This window comes from Zea mays, chromosome 1, assembly GCF_902167145.1.
Source record: "Zea mays cultivar B73 chromosome 1, Zm-B73-REFERENCE-NAM-5.0, whole genome shotgun sequence".
NCBI classification, from domain to species: Eukaryota; Viridiplantae; Streptophyta; class Magnoliopsida; order Poales; family Poaceae; genus Zea; species Zea mays.
Genome location: NC_050096.1, coordinates 128,641,677 through 128,650,643, shown reverse-complemented (window position 1 = coordinate 128,650,643; position 8,967 = coordinate 128,641,677). Strand labels below are relative to the sequence as shown.

The window sequence follows — 8,967 nt, the reverse complement described above, 5'->3', positions numbered from 1 at the left end:
AACGAGTTGGCATTCGTGTCGAGAAATAAAAGTTTTAACAGGCCCCAAATTCGGCTTTCTGCGAGACTGAATAATTTCGAATTCGATGAAATGTGAATGAATAGTCTGGATAATCAGAGACATACGCGAGCGAGAAATAGAAATTTTTACTAAGCATCCGAGATTAGGATAAATCTCCCGACATAACACGAAATAGACACCTGGGATGTCACATATGGTTTGTTGTTGGCCGTCGCAGGCTGGTTTTGCGTGGCGCAGCGGACCGTGTTGGTCGAGCCGGGTCCAAATTGGATTAATCAGTTTTTTTTCATTTGTCTGATAAGATAGACTTTCCGAATTTTGCCTAGAGCTACACAAAGAAGTAACAGTTGTAAGGTAAATTATGTTACACTCACAAAGATAGGTTCTCTAGGTTAAAAATAGATTTAGGGGTTCTCAGGCAAGTCCTTAATTTTGGATAATTAAAACTTGGTATTAATAGGATTATATGAATTTTAGTAATAAAAATAGCGCACTAAAAATTGTGTAAGCTTATCTTGAGCATATGAACCCTTGGGTAAAGTTTGGAACTGTTTGGACAAGATTTGCTTAGTAAATTAATTATTGCTCAATAAAGGAAAAAGAGTTTTACGCCTCGGTAATTAAGGCACCTGATATCTTAGTAAAGGATGATTAGAGGAGTTCGAAGGATAAGTAGCTCCCTGGTAGCTATTACTTATGATGATAGCTTGTAGGTGTAATCATGTAATGCTTTACAATACCTTATTTGCTAACTACATAAGAATAAGCATCCATAATCATGTCATTTCATGTAGAGCTCCTAAAATAAAGAGTGAAGATTTAAGATGAAGTGGTTGTTGAAGAGGAGTCTACTCCAGTGCTTGTTCATCAAGTGGATGGAGCCATCTAACTGATCATCATGTTAGAAGTATCTAGAACCTCTTCTCTGCAACAAAGGCAAGCCCCGGTGCATTTCCCACATTCCTTGTGTTTACAAAATTTTTATCACTTATATGCTGCATTAGGTTATAGGAGTTGATTGATTGAACCCTTGATGCATTACCATCCTTGAAACGTTGATTACCACACCTTGTCACATGTTTTATAAAAGCTAGAGATGCTTAGTCATGCTGATAGACTAAAAAAATATTTTTGATCTATGACTCATGTTTTACAAAAAGAAATGGGCTTGGGATAATGAAGGCATCAAGACGTTGATAAATTCATTATCCAGCATGGCCCCTCTGCGAGGCACCAAAATTTTGAAATGGTTTAAAATGGGACCAGACGCTGAGCAGGAAAGGTCGCCCGTCTGTGTCGATTAAGGACCGTACTGATTGTTGGCCTGATGATCTAGGACCTTTTAACTTGCCACATACCTCGTCATGGGTAAGCCTGAACCTGCCTATTCCATACGTGAAAAGACAACCGCGCACTGGGCGTGGGAGATGGTGGGAATAGCAGTTACCCTCCTGGCAAGAAGCTGAATGGTAGGGTAATGTGCTCCCGGGTAGCGCAGACCAGTTCATGTAGTGGAGGATCCGTGGGAATGGTTGACATATGCAAGGGTTAAGTGCTACTACATATGTCGTGTGGTTGGAGATCCCTAGCTGGGTATTAATCGATTCGGATCGCCGTTACATCTCGGATATGAAGACTGGATCGCTGCCCTTCATCGTAGATAACAAGCGAAACAAAATTTGGATTTTAAAAGCAACCTAGTGTAGGTCAAGTGAATGATCAGATTAGGAAAATGCTAGATTCAGGCTAGAAGATTCAAGTAATAAAATAACTTGTGAAATAAAACTTGGCTTAAGGATCCACTTCTAGTAAGCTTTTCTGCAAAATGAGTCCTTGAACTTTGATGAGCTTTACCTTGATTCCCAAAAGCCAACATACCCTTGAGAGTCTTTTCTTTAGTCGGGTAAGTCTTTCTGAGTAATTGCGAACTCAGGGTTTTATCCCTTGTTGTTTTTGTAGGAGAAGTTTTATTCCCTTATCTTTGGGTTAGTTACTTCATGTGGAGGACTTGAAGCTTACATGGTTTTTATATATCTCTTATGGAAAGGCTTCACCCTTCCAATTATTGTAATAAGTTATGCACTTTGGGTACTATCAGGACTTGTAATAATTACCATTCTTCTTATGTTGTAAAACTTGAGCTTTGGAAATGTAAAATATGTTTTGTAAAGTCTTCTGCTCTATCTCCGAAGTGTGTGTGTATCGAGTGTGATTACTGTAATATGCATGAATGTGGGAGATCCTTGGGATGATGAGTTCTAGTTGGTGAACTCGATAGCCTTGTTAAGTTACCCGGTACACGTGCACAGCCATATGAGGCCATTAATGGCAAGGGTTCGTGCATGTCGGCCTGATAACTTGGGAGGGCTGTCACAGCGTGGTATCGGAGCGATTCCCCATTAGCATGGATATTAAAGTAATCCTTTGATAAACTTCAAAATAATTTTGAGTCCAAATTACTTTGGAAAAACTTAATAATGGATAAGCAAAGCCTGATAGTAGAAGTGCAAATAGTATGTGGTTAAAACTAAGGACTATAAGGTGGTCTAGTTTAAGATGCTAACCACTAACCCACAACAGGGTAGGGAACTGCATGCATGTGTAATGTTATTTTGGGGTCATTCTGTTTTGAATGGATCGACGCTCAGGTAAAGGTGAGTTGTGAGAGCATGACCGAACAAACGTCGGTCTAGGGGAGTGCTTAAATGTGGCACTAGACTATATACATATTCTACATATGTATATATGAAGGTTGCATTGTGGATTAATTATTTTTCTAGGAATTCAGTACCCCATGGATGTGTATGGGTATACAGACATTGGAATACTGAAAAGTGTAATGTACTTGTAACGACGCACCTACGAGCAGGTAAGAAAGTAAGTTACCACAATGGGCTGCCCTGTGGTTAAAAGTGTGGCAGCGGCGCCTATGCGTGGCTGGGCGCTTAATGAGGAGCTGGCCTCCATATAGAAATATATGGAGTATAAACTGTGACCAAATGTGTGAATTGCATCATGGGGTTTGGGCTGTAATGGAATTTTCTGCAGGTACACTAACTAAACTCTAGGAAATTACGACTAGTTAACTCTGGAGTGAGTAGGTACGCCACCTCCATAGAGCGTGCAAGCCACTATATGCTGGCAAGATTGTGAGGACGAATAGGACGAGCATGCATCATGACATATAACTTTAAGTTAAACCCCCTATGTAGTAGCTTTAGTATGTGTTTCGTCTACCCTGTTCATGATACCTGTCTTTGCCTTTCTATACTACCTTTCCCTATTTTTGAAGACGGGAAGCCAAGTTCAGTTGGAGGGTAGAATACCTTGCGTTGCAGCCTGAAGGATGTTAAGTTCTCGAGTTGAGTTCCGTGAGGTATTTCGGGCACATCATATTTCAGAAGCCCCTATGTAAATAAAGTTCAAAGAGTTTTTGGATCTAAAACAAGGTGAAGAAGTGAGTGTAATGGACTATTTGAGAGGTTTACTCGTGTATCCTAGTATGTTTTGGACTATGTGGATGCCAGCGAGAAAAAAAGTAATACATCCTACGTGATCTTAATATGAAACTTTAGCTCCTAATGGCAACTAGTTTGGTTGAAGGTTATAAGGAGGTTGTCAGTCATGCTATTTTAGGAAATAATAAGATTTGTCTACATCAGGAATTTAAGTGAAGGAAGTAAAGGATATACCTGGTGTGAGGGAGTTCTCGGATGTGTTCCCCGAAGATTTGTCTAGTTGCCTCTAGAAAGGGATGTGGAATTGCGATTGGGTTGCAGTCCGAGACTCCATTCACCCTAAAGGTAGCAATAAGTACCAAGGTTTGAAACAGAGATTTTGGTGGACCTATAGCTTATAAGGTACAGTTGCCAAATGGACCTTCAACACTGCACGACGTGTTCCACGTGTCCCAATGGAAGAAATGTCTTCGAGTCCCCAAATATGGTATTGAGATTTCAGATGTTAACCATAAACCAGGTTTAACCTCCTCGGAGTATCCCATAAATGTGTTAGATCAAAAGGATTGGGTCACTCGAAGAAAAGTTATTGAGTTTTACAAGATACAGTGGAACTAACACCCGAAAGATAAAGTCACATAGTAGTCAGAAAAGTATTTGGAAAAGTATATTCCTGAGTTCCTAGTGTCTTGTAAACCCTAGGTTTGTATAAGTTGTCTTTCGATGGGGGCACACCCCGTGCCTTGTAGGAGTAACTGAGAAATAAACCGGTGACACATTTCCTTTTCTATTACTTGGCCTAGAATTTTAATCTCGGGACGAGATTCCTTTTTAAGGGGAAGGATGTAATACCACTGGTGTTACGAGAACTAAAAACTTGACATGTCATCATATGCACTCACATTAACTTGCTTGATACACTTAGAATGCATTCACTAGGATCCAAAATAATCTAAGTATGATGTTGTGGTTAGTGAAGAGTGAAGGACCTGGTTTTGAAAATCTAAGTTTAGAGCTCCAAAAGTGGAACTTGTGATTTGGCAATAATTTGCCAAAAGGTCAAATTACCAAAGTTATAGAGTTCTCCAACCCAAACAACTTTCAGGTATAGAGATTTCCATGTTTTATAGGAAGAAGTGGAGAAAACTAAAAAATTAACTTTTTGGACTAAGGTTGGATGGCTCGAAACAATATCAAGTAGCTGTCTTCGAATCTTCATAACTTTTGATATATAGGCAATTTGAAGATGGTCACAGTAGCAAAGCTGTAGAGCTACACTAGATGTGTAATTTTGTTTAAGCTACTTAACCCTAAATTCCTATGTAACTAGGTGGAAAACTGGTCCAAAGTGGGAATGTCAGAATCTGAATTTCAGACTGCAATATCTGAAACTGAAGATTTTATATGCTGAAGCAACTTTGGAAGCCTGTTGGTGGCTGATCTATACAGCTATGGGTTACAGTTTATGTACCAAAGTGGAAGACCACGTGTTGGGGTATAAGTTTGGTTAAGGTTCATACCCCTGAAACTATTTGGAACTAGTAGAACCAGTGGTCCAAAAATGTAGTGTTTAATTCTGGATTTTCAGACTTAGTGAAAAATCAAAGTCTGAATTTGTGTGTTTAATGCCAATTTTGGGCTTCGATGGTTTGGAATCCATATGATTCAAGCTAATGGTCATTGTACCAAACTTGTGGAGCAACATGTAGAGCACCAATTTGATTAAGCAACTTGGCCTCAGAAGCATTTGGAACTTAGAGAAAAGGGTGAGGTTATGTCGTTTCGAAGAGAGCAAGAGAAGTTCACAGACCTTGTTTGAAATCTAGTACAAACAAGCAACTTTTAAACCAATAGAAATTTGTACATGATCTCTATACACCAAAGTTGGGTTTGAGCTTATGGTTAACCTTGTTTTTAGTAGGATACAATAAATTGATGAAGCACTTGAAGCAGATCAAGTCCAATTTCAACTCTAAACTAGCCCAAAAGTGGATTTTAAGATCTAGCTATGTTTTGCTAAAAGTTCATATATCAAAATTGTGGAGCTTGGAAAAGTGAACATTTTTCATATTTGGAGCTGTCCAAGTGACGTGGGAGAATTTGAAGTAATTTGCAAAAGTTCAGATTTGGGTCAGTTGGAATCTGCCCAAAACAATTTTCTTTATCTATTTTTGGACCCCTATAACTTTTAATCCATGAGTATTTTCGGAACGATTGCTATAACAAACCTGTAGAGTAACTATAGGAGAACAATGTTTATTAAATGTGGTAGCCCTAAAACAGTATGGAACGGAGAGCAAAAGAGGCTCAAAACCTTGCTGTCAGATTCTGTTGTTCTGAAATTTGTTCAGTAAGTTGAAGTGCAGTTTCAGCATTATTCACCAAATTTTAGAGCTCTGTTGTGACTGATCCCTAATGTTATGGCCTGCACTATCTGTAGAAAACTGTTAGAGCGTAGTGTGATGAGTAATTTTCATTAAGGTGAATCCCCCTGATCGTTTCTAGAAATGGGAGAAAATGGTGTCCAAAAACATGTCGTCAAACTCTGAGTTTCAGACTTAGTTCAGTTCACTGAAACTGAATTTTAGTGAATTTTGCTCAACTTTGGAGCTTTCTTTTCACTAATCCATGGAGTTATGGGTTGTAGTCTCTATAGAAAACTTAAAGAACATATAATGATGAGCAAGTTTGTTGAAGTGTGTATGGCCTGATGCTGCATGAAAAGTGGAGTAAAATGTGCTTGAACTTTCACTGTCAGGCGTGTGATGTGCAGTTTCAGATTCAGTCAGCTGAAGCCGAGCTGCAGTATTTTCACCTAACTTTGGAGCACTATATCTCTTAATTTGTTATCTTTCGAACTTAGGATGTTGCAGCGAGTTTATAGAGCTATATTTTGTCAACAAGTTTTATTAACGGAGGTCGACTTGCTATAGCATGGGTTGGGAGAAAACCTTGCTTTAAATCGGTCCGTCAAGCAGATGTGCACTGAACCCTGTTTAGATGGCTGAAACTTGCTTTGGTTTTTGGGGAGAAGAAAATATCCCACGTCTCTGTTGTGTCTCACTAGTAGGGGTGGTAATGGGCTATAAACTTTACACTGCAAATTTTAAGGGTCGAATCGGATTAGGATCGGGCCTTATTCTTATTCATTTTTGAACTAATATTATTTGAGGGCCTTAACTTTTTGTGAAGAAGCATTTGGATCGTGATCCATTACCACCCCTACTCACTAGTGCCAGTTTGAGCTGCAGTATTCGATAGAGGTCTAAATAGGTGGTAAATGAAAGGGTACAAAAATGGAAGAAGGAAAAAAGATCCTGTTTTTTTCCTCCCACGTTCAGTCCTCCTTATCTACCATACGCTGCAATCTCCTAGCATCTTCTATCCCTGCGTGCACGCGTCAGTCTCGGGTGATCTTACTTCAACGCCACCTCCTACTTCCTAGCCAAAGCACGATCACTCCTTTGGAAACCTCTAGTCCTCACGCTAGCTCTCTGGAAGTCCAAAACGCTCGGCTCTCAATACTCCTTCCTCCGCGTCATCTCCCTCTCCTCCTCCCCAACGCTGGTGCAGCAGCTGCCAAACACCCGGTAAAGTCTGGACATCGATCGAGCCCTTCTCTTGCTATGCGCTTGGTGTCCTCAGTGCTTGCCTTGACACTCGCACGCGTAGCTCCTTCCATCAGGCAAGCTCGGTGGCTAGTTCCTCCATCAGCTCGGCACTGCCCTCAGGTGCTCGCGGTAAACTCCTTCACGCCGTGGCGGCTCCCTGGGCGTCGTTCCCCAGCCACCTCGCCGGTGTTCTCGCCTTGGCTGTGCTCGTCGAGTCCTCTGCCGATGTTTTCAATCAGCCACGCCAACCTCCACTCCAGCTTAGACCGGCGGCGGACGCGTACTTTCATGTCCTCGTGTTCGAATCGACGTCGCTCAATGTGCTGCAGCAAGCTCGTCGTCGGTCTAGGCGCTCGCCTCCTCGCCATCGCTTTACGGATTCGGCGTCGTGAGTTTCACCTCGCCGTTACAACGTCTTGGTCTTTTGGAACTTCGACAAATCGTTGTCCTGCTGCGTTGCTATGTGGTGCTCCCTACTTCCTACCTAGTGGTGAGCTGTCGTCGATCCTGATTTTTATTTTGCTGTTTCAAATCAATTTAGCACGTTTGTCATAGTCATGTTTGTCGATATGGTGCTCGCCATGTTGTGGCTGGCTAGGGATTAGGATTTAGGATGGTTTGTTGTTGGCCGTCGTAGGCTGGTTTTGCGTGGCGCAGTAGACCGTGTTGGTCGAGCCAGGTCCAAATTGGATTAATCAATTTTTTCATTTGTCTGATAAGATAGACTTTCCGAATTTTGCCTAGAGCTACATAAAGAAGTAACAATTGTAAGGTAAATTATGTTACACTCACGAAGATGGGTTCTCTAGGTTAAAAATAGATTTAGGGGTTCTCAGGCAAGTACTTAATTTTGGATAATTGAAACTTGGTTTTAATAGGATTATATGAATTATAGTAATAAAAATAGAGCACTAAAAATTGTGTAAAGTTTGGAACTGTTTGGACAAGATTTGCTTAGTAAATTAATTATTGCTCAGTAAAGAAAAAGAGTTTTACGCCTCGGTAATTAAGGCACCTTATGTCTTAGTAAAGGATGATTAGAGGAGTTCTAAGGATAAGTAGCTCCCTGGTAGCTATTATTTATGATGATAGCTTGTAGGTGTAATCATGTAATGCTTTACAATACCTTATTTGCTAACTACATAAGCATAAGCATCCATGATCATGTCATTTCATGTAGAGCTCCCAAAATAAAGAGTGAAGATTTAAGATGAAGTGGTTGATGAAGAGGAGTCTACTCCAGTGCTTGTTCATCAAGTGGATGGAGCCATCTAACTAATCATCGTGTTAGAAGTATCTAGAACCTCTTATCTGCAACAAAGGCAAGCCCCGGTGCATTTCCCACATTCCTTGTGTTTACAAAAATTTTATCACTTATATGCTGCATTAGGTTATAGGAGTTGATTGATTAAACCCTTGATGCATTACCATCCTTGAAAGGTTGATTACCACACCTTATCACATGTTTTATAAAAGCTAGAGATGCTTAGTCATGCTGATAGACTAAGAAAAAATATTTTTGATCTATGACTCATGTTTTACAAAAAGAAAATGGGCTTGGGATAAAGAAGGCATCAAGACGTTGATAAATTCATTATCCAGGCATGGCCCCCTCTGCCAGGCGCCAAAATTTTGAAATAGTTTAAAATGGGACCAGACACTGAGCAGGAAAGGTCGCCCGTCTGTGTCAATTATGGACTGTACCGATTGTTGGCCTGATGATCTAGGACCTTTTAACTGGCCACATACCTCGTCATGGGTAAGCCTGAACCCAGCTATTCCATACGTGAAAAGACAACCGCGCACTGGGCGTGGGAGATGGTGGGAGTAGCAGTTACCCTCCTGGCAAGAAGCTGAATGGTAGGGTAATGTGCTCC

The 8,967-nt window shown here is 40.6% G+C and overlaps 1 pseudogene; it reads left to right on the top strand.

Moving 5' to 3' along the window:
* Positions 1–6,922: 6,922 nt before the first annotated feature.
* On the top strand, positions 6,923–8,647 carry LOC111590549 (uncharacterized; annotated as a pseudogene).
* The last annotated feature ends 320 nt before the right edge of the window (positions 8,648–8,967 follow it).